Here is an 11263-nt window from a genome sequence, read left to right as displayed (position 1 = left end):
GGAATAGAGATGATATTCCTAGTGGCATTAGCAAAATACAAAGTTTTATACAAAGTTATTACATGCCTAGTAGGTAACTGTACACTATATACACCTACAGCCTCTGTGAAAACTCGTGTCCCATCAACCAGTCTCAGTGTGATCTCATCACATCTCAAGGCAGAACTATTTTGTAGATGCTGTAAATAAGCATAAACATGTGAAGTTACAACAAAATTTAATATCTAGGAATCAATGTTTGAATTAACATTTAATTCAAATTCAATTACATAACACTGATATGTACCTGCTTTGCTTTTTCTCAGATCATCAAGGTATAGAGGGCAGTTCCTCTTCCAATGCCCCTCTTGGTTGCAATAAAAGCAATTGCTCTTCTCTTGCTTCTTTTATTTCTGTGGAACAGATGGTTGTGGAGGCTGAGAACGTGATGCCTTGATGCCAGAACCCTTCATCCTAAAAGGCCTGGTAGTGGTTTTCTTAAAACCCTTTCTTTGTATTTTTGGTCCATTAGATCCCATCTGTGAACCTTTCCACCAAGGCTTTTGAGCTTGCCTCTTTTTGCCTCTCATGACAAAGGTAGCTAGCAACTCAGCTGGTGTTTTCCCTTTCTTCTCATTATTGTAAAATTATTGAATATCATTGAGAAGCTCAGGGAAAGTGTGCTTAATCCTATTGAGATTATAATTTGTAATAAACGACTTAAAAGTTTGAGGGAGTGAATGGAGAATCAAATTCACCTGAACATTATTCGGCAAATCTGTGCCCATAGTTTGTAACTCCCCAGTCTTGTTAATCATTTTAATAACATGATCATCTAGGAAAATGCCCTCCTTAAGCTGCATGCTGAATAGTGAAGTCATTAAATTATATTCCTTTACTCGAGCATTTTCACTATATAATTGTCTTAAAGTAGTGATAATTTCATATGCACTCTTCACGTTCTCAAACCGAGTTTGAAGTTTAGAGTTCATTGATGCCAGCATATAACTGCGAACTCATAAGTCAGCATCTACCCATTCAGCATAAGCCCTTTGCTCTTCCTCAGGGGCATCAAGGTCTACTGCTGCTGGTAAAGGTGCCTTTAAGACAAAAGCTGACTTTTCAAGATTGAGAACAATGGTCACATTTCTCAGCCAATCCTTAAAATTGGGACTAATAAGCACATGCGAGTCCATCAATTTCAGGAGTATATTGTTTGCCGTTGACATTTTGAGATTCTAGATCACAAGAGAGAATGCTGCAAGAAATAACAAATTCATTAGAAATTATCAATAAACCTAATCTTATTAGCTCCCACTATTTTATTCAAATCTTATACTTCCCTGACTGAAGATTTAGAAAGTTCATTGGATTACTTTCTAGTGGGGAATCAAGTTCTTATCAAACTTGACAAATCGCACATAATAGATCTAAGTCCGTCAAGCTTAATAAGTAGGAATCGACTTCCTTTTACATTCTAAATGCAAGCTATGATTCATGTGAGCCTCTATCTTTGAGCACCGCACATAATAGATCTAAGCACTCTAAACTAGTCAAATTCAACCCATCATGTTTTCCAGATATAATACCCCATCACTCTCACACATAATAGAATCTAGGGAATGATAGAAATAGTATTCTAGACACTAATCGACTAATTTTACGTCATATAACATAGTATCCGTCACATAATAGAAATCTAGGATTTCCAACCTTATGATGTAACCCTAATCGACCTACAATGGAAGGCTTGAATTTGATATTGAAAATTTGGGAAAAAAATTATTATTATTAATTAGGTTTAGTTTATATCTTGAGTAGTCTAGTATGTATCTTTGGATACGTATTTGTCACCCAAGACATGTTTCTAAACCATATTCTTACAATTTATGCCATTGAAAAATTTTCTAATATCCTAAATGGTATTGTAAGAATATTTCATGCCTAAAAGTTTTAGTTATCTAAAACACAAAACTATGTGTTATATGCCATAAATAAATTACATGATAACATAAAACATAAAACTTAGACATGCTATTGAACACATATCACCTATATTATTTAATAATCAAAAGAAGTCATATTTTAATACAACTTAACATATCACATATCTAAAATGTACATTAGGTTGATCTTACATATAAGACATCCAATATCTTATAACTTAATCATAGACTAGCAAACTTGAGTTTTTATTTATGTATCTAAGACAACAAACATATCCAATATGTTAAGTCCATTTCAATCTAGCATACATAATATTAAGCATTTAGATGCATGATGTTTACCATGTCACAATGTCTCATATATAGCATACACATGTCACACATTAATACTATCACATATACCTATAATAACATGACATTTTAAGCATCATATTAATATTTGTAACACCATAGTTAAACATTCAAACATAGAAATTAAATTTGTAATTTGCTAAACTTAACAAATAATTTATCATACTTTATGTTCTTTATTCAAGTTTGCTAAAACACAAACACATCCAATGTTTGGTGTCTACAAAATCAAACCATAACAAGTATACAAAGTAATTAAACCAAAATTTTATATTGCATCTTTCTTGAAACCAACCATGAAACCCTAACTCTTGATGTTTCCAAAACACATACCAAGTTCACCAAAATCTCACTAAACATGAATAGAATTTAGAATGACAAGTTGTAAAATAAATACATAACACATGCCTAATATGAGCCAAATTCAGAAGTGTCATGCATTTCACCAAATCATGACATATATGAATCATTCATCACTCAAACATAATCCATCTCACCATGTAATAATTATTCAAGCATGAATAAGGTTACTCATAAAGTAATTTATCCAATCCAAGTTATCAAGAATTCAATTCTCAATCAAACCAAGTCAAACACTAGTTTAATGAATTAATAACAATTCAATCAACACTGAATGTTATTTCTATCAACAAGTTGACATGGAAATCATGTCAACTTGTTCATGCCCTTCACCAAGTCACACAAACTAAGTTTCTTAAAAACACATTCCCATATAAAGTCAAGATTCAAATTCATGTATATATGCTGACAATCATGTATAAATCATGATTAAACCATTAATTTCAAAAACACACAAATTTCTAAAATTAGGGTTTTTCTTTTTTCTTTTTTAATTATGTCAAAAGTTATCCAACATAATTTCAACAATTTAAAGCTTCTCAAATGCTATTAAGACATTCCTAATAACATATGTACACTTGGTCTGAACCAATCACACATAACAAAACTTATATCTTAGGTTTTGATTACTAACACTTCCAAACACCCAAAATTATGGCATGTTCTTATCATTCAAGGATTAAACTCTTGCTCTGATACCATTTGAAGGATTTTGTCAAGAAAATTAGAATTTTTAGATCATGTTCACATCATATGTAACAATGGTAATATAAAATTTACATGTTGTTTCAAAAAAATAAAACATAAAAACATGTAAACTACTTTGTACCTTGTAAGTTGACTTGTAGTTTGGAAGCTTGAATCACTAAAATAAGTGATCTCTTGACTTGCACCCTTCAAGGAAGAAAAATAAAAGAAAATGGATGCTTTTTCCCGGAAAAAGAAGAAGAAGAAGAGAAAATGTAATGTTTTTCTACATTTTTCTCTCTTTTATTAAACTAAAACTTGATATTTATCAAGTTAAAACATGTGTTCAATTCTCATTGGTTGATAATTAAGAGAAATTATAATTTGACACATGTTAAATAATTTGTGCCCAAAATTATTCATTCTAACTTTCTAAACAATTTAAAAGGTGTAAAATGAGAATTTTGCCCCTTTTTCGAATCTTATTCAAAAAACACAATTTTTTATCTTTGAAAAGTACTAACCAACCATAGATAAATATTTTCAGCTTCATAACACCATTTTCTTCCTTGAAATATGGTGTGACCTTCAAGGTTCATAGTGACGTAGCCGTGGGCCCCATATCTAACGATATGTTTCATTATATCACTGTATAAACTAAAACTGTTGTTAATGATATACTTTATTTTTCACTACAAAACGAAGCTCCCACTGATCATGTGGTGTCATCTAGCAATGTCCCATGACCTCTACATCACAATGAAGTACAAACTTCACATAATGTCAAATTAACCTTTCTTATTTACACTTACCATGTAATTCAATCCCTCCGTCGTTACATCCCAATTAAACTTGGATTCATGGAATGTCAAAATCTAATATTTAATCTTTTCGAATATCAAGTAATACATCATAACGTGCCACATCGAAACTCTCTTTATGTAGTCTTTTACCTACACTGGCCAGTGTCTTAGTCTCGATATTCGTATGAAAACTCAAGAGTAGTCAAGCTGACGGATCCCTGTATGATCATCACTTGTCCTCTTGCTCAAGCAACATATGATCAAAGTGGCTTCTGAACGAGACATGATTAACCTCGTGGTATACACCGTATGAACCATACATTCCGGAACGAAGCACAACTGTGATATCTCAAGTCAAAGGATCTATACTCTAGTATGATTTAAGATGTGTCATTGACTATATATTAACGCCCATGTGATCATCGTTCAGTGGTCATGTTCGATAAACAATATAATATAATAACCTTTGATCAGTTTTCTAACCATCAAATGGTTCTATTTTTTACTTATGTATATATCCACCATGTCTAATATCATCCATTGATATACTGTGGTGATATAGCACACACCCACTATGTAATACTATTGCCCAAACAGATTGTCTATGCGGGGAACGATTTGATAATGTTTATTAAAACTCATCGGGACCTTTCACATAGCATATGCATGTAACTAATATGGATATAATATATAACTACAACATAGATATAAAAGTGATGTAGAAAATATGTGAAGTATTATTAATAATATATATGCAAGATATACAACCCTTGAAACCAACAAAGCGATTGGTTTTTAGGGCATATTCTAACACATGGATGCTTTGTAAAATGGTTATTAGTTTAAGGTGGTAAGTTCAAACAAAAAAAACAAGATATCAAATGTGCATATGCTTAATGTAAATGGAAAACACAAGAGGTGAAATTACAAAACACTGAGATTTTTATGTTGCGAAAGTTGGAAATCCATATATGCCTTCGGGATATCATAATGCCTCACCATAAACAAGTAGACAAAAGGACACTTGAAAAAATATTGTAGTCTGTGTTTACGACAATTGAACATGTCTATAGGTCGAAAGACATAATAACAAACATGACAGATAAGTATAAAATTGATATCTCCTATACTTAAGCTTGGTGTGTTAAGAATTGGGCATTGAATGAGATTAAAGTTTCTCTCATAGAGTCGTTCATACAATTATTGTATATTATTACAACTTGGAATGAAGAAACCTTGACACTGTTACACAAATTGATACTGATGGTAATAATCGGTTCCATTTTGTTTTTATGGTTTAGGGTGTTCTATTAGAGCATTTGGGGAATATTGTCGCCCCATTATTTGTATTGATGACTCATTTTTAAAAGGACGATACTGGGGTACATTATTTGTTGTTGTTGGCAAGGATGGAAACAACCAAATTTATCATTTGACATTTGGTGTGGGGGGAAAGGAAGGAACAATGACTTGGACCTCTTTCCTTGGAACGTTACATGGGTGCATAAGTGACCTTCTAGATTTGGCTATCATTTCAGATAGACACCATGCTATCACTCGCTTCGTGAGAGAAGTGTTCTTGAATGCACACACAGTTGGTGCAACCATTATATAAAAAGGAATATGCATAATAGATATAAACAAATAAAACATATAGATAGGTTGTTTTAGAGAGTTGTGAAAGCTTATCAGATATCAGATTTTGAGAAGGCAATGCACATGTATCCATAATGCGTGGTTTGTGCTATTCGCGGACCATTGCACAACACACATAATACACTATTTGTGTAATTTCAGCCCAGTTTCCATTTTGTCCACGGCTACACTTTCAGACATCTATGCCACACTATTAATGACCAAACTACAACTACAATTAATGATCAAATATAAAAAATCATAACAAAATGGTCGATTTAGGGTTTGAATCTAAAACCCTAACTGTTACGGGAACCACCATAACCGATGCACATTTGGTCTAATTCTATTTCAATCAATCAAACAACACTCAACAAGCAATATTCATAATGAGTTTTTCCAACTGTTCGACAAAAATAGGCATAAACTCAAACCTACGAAATAACAAATGCTAACTTGCCTCTGAAGCCATTCTCAATGTCTTCCTGCTTCCTAAAATTTTACCGCTTGCCTCAAACTCTTACTCCAAAGATAGTCGCCAGTGGTTTTTGGTTTGAGATTTCTGTTTACGACTTAGTTATTTTGTTTTTTTAACTTAAGGGCAAAATGGGTACAAAATTTACCATTTGCTTATGAAAGTAAAATGGATAAATGTTGGCCTAAAAACATATAAATGACAACCCATTTGCCTATTTTAATTAATTATCCCGTTTTACAAAATACAAAATAATATTGTTTTATGTAAAATATATAAAACCCAACCTATAAAGTGTTAAGTTGTGTTCATTCTCTTTGAAAATAAAAAATCACTTCCAATCTTAATTTTTTTTCTATCTAATTTTCACTATAAATTTATCATTTTTTTTAATTTATTGATACTTAGAAATGACAATTCACATCAAAGATATGATCAAAATAAAAAATATATTATTTTATTAAATTTATACTGAAATAGTCTTGTAATAATAAATTTTGGTCCTCATTGTAACATTATTTTAATTGTAAAGAGAGCTTGAACTTGATTGATAATCGCCAAATAAATATTTTTTTTATTTGTGTCCAATGTTAATCCATAAATAAAAAAAATATACGGATGTAATTAATTTTATTTTGTAATACAATCATTAGAATTTGAAATTCTTTTCAGTAATGGCAAATGATATAATTTTTGTAAACCTTTTTAATATATGGTTTAAAGTTTTTGTTTTTTTACTAATACTTACTTCTAAAGTGTTTTTTATTTTTTTTATTTTTAAGAATGATATCTATATGATTTCAATCTGATTTGGTTATAAAAAATAAATGTGTGATATAAATAATCTATTCTTATTAAATTTCTTCATATAAAATAGAAAAACTCAACTATTGTAATATTTAATAAACTATGCTATGTGTTTGAATGACTGTAATTGAATTTTGACTATACATTATATTTGAAAGTATTGATACTATAATTTGGAAATCTTTTATGTATTGTGTTATATGTTAGGTCTAATGACAAATCAAAATAATTTGATTTGAAATGTTATGTTGATTTTAACTAGTTTTTCTATAAAAATTGGTAAATTTATTATTAATATTGTTATATTTTTTAAAATATTTTATTGACGATATATCGTATTAAACTAATATTTACATGTTTCATATTTTTTTTGTATCCGAATTTTATAAATATACTTTTTATAATTCACTGTATCATATTCATATAATCCTATACCCTTTTTTTTCTAATTTTGGTATTTACAAATTCCATAAAAACTATACGTGCACAAATAATGTGTTATTATATGATTTGATGATTTAAATTAAAGATAAAATAACATTTAATCACATGATAACGCATAATCTGTGTACTTAAATTATATACTAAATGTAACATCTTTAATTCAATTGCCTGACTTATTATCAAAATATTGTCCAATATGAATATAGAGTCCATCATGGTTTTATTTTTAGGCTTTGCAATCCAAAATGCTGGTTTTGACAGCTTAAGGAGCTCATAAATTATTTAATGAGTCAAATTCTCTCATTTCTAACCGATATAGGATACACAATAGAGTACATATAAACCTAACATCTCTTTCGTGTTTTATCGATGTAAAATTTGTCTAAGAGTATCACATATTCACACAAACAACGAAAGTATTGAGACTTACCTTGGTACAAAAAATTATTCCAACAAGACTGCTTCATTCTTCCAATCCCTTTCCCAACAATTTTTTTTTTTTTTAAACTAACATTCACAATCTCTCTTTACTCTTCTAGAATGCTTGAGTTGGTTGAAAAAAAGGTCACTTAATCTCCCATTCAATGACAAATATTTGGTCAGTTAACCCTTCTCCTCCTCCTGATTAATTTAAAAAGAAATATCATAAAAAATTTCAAATTTACCTTGTCCCCTTTTAAAATTCAAACTTCCCTTATCCTCTTTTTTAAATTCCAACTTACCAATCCCTAAAATAAAATTATCCTATTCCAAATAATAAATAATACTAATAATAACAATACTTGCTGAACATTGCAATTCTCTCTTCCTTAAAAAAAATTTTGTCTTCAAAATTAATACATATCTTAAATTTCAAAGAGTTAGGAGTACATCTTTATTTTACTCTCCTTTTCTATGTGACATCTTTCCATTAAATGATTATTTCAATATACCTTTACAAATGAGATAACCCTAGTCCTAAAAGATGGATTCTTTCTATTAATGATTTTCAATATCTGTCCTCATTCAAAAAATCTTTTAAAGGTTGGTTAATAGACTAACACATGAGGAGGGTTATATAAATAATTCCTCAATACAAACCTAAAATGGTAAAAATATATATACATAACATTACTCTTACAAATTAAGATAATGATAACCAATACTTCAATAGCTAAAATCATGTGACAGAATCAGTTTCTAAAGTTTGATTACTCTTCTACTAGCAGAGGGTAAGGATACGCGAATATCCTTTTTTTTAAGTGTATATATTGAAGAAATTAAAAAAATAAAAGGCCTAACAAGCCACAACCAATATAAGTTACAAACTTGGATATACAAATCAACATATGCGAGTATTCTTCTTTCTACTAAACAGCTAGGGCATGACTATGATAATATTCTTTTTGTCAAAAAGTTTATTCTAACCCATATTAACGATTGATATTACAATTTTACCCTCTTAACAATAAATGAAGTGGTTGCAACCAAAATTTGTTATCTTTTTTATAAGGCCAAAGCACTTCTTCCCACCTAAAGTTCATTGCATTTTCAAATTAATACTCATTAACTATTAAAAACCCAAACATCTATTTATAGATCATTAAAATTAACAGAACTAACTAACATTATCTATTTTCCCTTTAAATTTAAAAAACTGATAATTTCCTTTTAATATTAAACTTTAACATGTTAAATTTTCTCCCTTAAGGTTTCTTTTTTTTCTCCTTCTCTTTTTTGACATTGTCATCGGCCAGCTTCACTCTCTCGCTCCCCTTTCCAACTAGTCTCCAAACGAAAATACGTTGGAAAAGGGGAGAGAGAGAGAGAGTGAAGCCGACAAGTCATGGTGACGATAACGGTGACGGTGTTAAAAAAAGGAGAGAGAAAGAAAGAAAGCCTATGAAGAAAAATATAATATTTTAAAGTTTAATTCTAGGAAAAATTGTTAGTTTTCTAAACTTAAGGAAGAAATGAATAATGTTTTATTATTTTAAATATATTACTAATGAAATAACTATTTTATATATAAAACTTAATTTGTTTTGTTAATTTTAATAATTCATAGGTGAGCGTTTGAGTTTTCAATAATTAATAAGTATTAATTTGGAAATGCAATGAATTTGGGTGTGAATAAGTCCTTTGGCCTTTTTATAATAATAAAATTATCTACACACATGTTTGAATATATAAATTGTATAATTAAATATATAAATAATGCGTTAGATTGAATAATTTTAAATTAAAAAATATATCGTAATTATATGAGAACACGTTATTTATAAATCTAATTGTGTTTTAAAAAATGTTTTTTTTATAATAATAAAAAATTAACAAATTAATAAATTTATGGAACTATACATTCAAGTATCCCTCTGTGACATCCTCTTCTTCCGTTTAGCTTATCACACTAAAAATAAATACACAACCCACAAAACAAAAAGTAGTGGTGATTCCATTTCTTCATCTTCTTTTTAGAGTTACGCCACAATTCTTTGTCTACTTCTATGGTGTGTAGGTTCGTTTTGATTTGATTTAGGAAAATTTTCAGATAAAACTAATAAAAATGGTTTAGAAAAATCTCAAATCAAAAATAAGAAATTTTTATCTACTTCTGAGGTGCGTAAGTCTGATTTTGATGATACTGAAATGTGTGCTACATGCAAAGTATCTCTTTTAAGGCACCCCTGTTGAGAAATAAGAACTTTTTTAGAACATGCAATTCTAACCCAAAGTTGACCAACAAAACCAAAGGACCCCATACACAAATCTTAAGAGATCCATATAGAGAAAGTTTCATTCTTACTTTCAAATATGATTATGTACTTAATCCACAAAGCACTGTTCTATTAGGAAGAAAAAAAAAAAAAATCTATAATGGCTAGAAAACTTATTTTTCTCCATACACAACTAAAGAAAAGGGCAAAAGTTGTATGAAAAATTGTTTCCAAGTCTTGGAATGAACCAGTAACACAACCATCTGCAGTGTTACACACTTTGACTAGTCTGGTGTGGTCTGGTGCAATCTCATTTTCTTAACATATTCCGAAGTTTTGGAAGCTCATTAAACCCAAAGACCAAACAAATGTGAATTCTAATCAAACCATTTCAACTTTCCATTAGAATTATAAGAAATTTAAAACTGAGTACTCTTTGCTAAAGAGAGACACTTCTAGCAATTTACTAGCATTAAAACTTATAATATTACTAATTCCTTTAAACATTTAACTAATATCACCTTTGCAGACATAGGCTATAGTTTTTTCGATCAATCCATATTAAAAATCTTATTGTCTCTTTATCTTCATGTCTCTTTATTATTTTATATTGAATTCAACAATTGTTCAATGTTCTTCTTATTGGTGGTAATTGTTGAAGTTGGTGTTTTAAAGCTAATCTTTTTGGCGATGTTAAGATTATATTTATACAACTATTACTGGCATCCTTTATCTTTAAGTACATATGTTTACATGTATGCCAAGATGAGTGCCCTTAGATGTTGGAATTGTTATGAGGGGGTATTATTTCCTATTATCATGTGCTTTTCAATTATTATTAGGACTATTATTTCCTTATTCCGTTAACACTTCTGTAACCCAATTGGTAGTCTACATAAGCTTTTAAGGAGAGTAGAGGAGTCGTTACTTTTAATTCTATTACATCATAGCTTATAATCAGTAGAATTTGGTGCAAGGAAATACTAAAGTCTAGAGTCTAGAAGGTGAAATGAGGATAAGCATTTTGATATTAAAATGAATATAACGTTTAATAAAGTTTAAAAAGGTTTCAAAAGTGGT

The sequence above is a fragment of the Mangifera indica genome, chromosome 9 (assembly GCF_011075055.1).
Source record: "Mangifera indica cultivar Alphonso chromosome 9, CATAS_Mindica_2.1, whole genome shotgun sequence".
Classification (NCBI taxonomy): Eukaryota; Viridiplantae; Streptophyta; class Magnoliopsida; order Sapindales; family Anacardiaceae; genus Mangifera; species Mangifera indica.
This window is presented reverse-complemented; position numbering follows the sequence as displayed.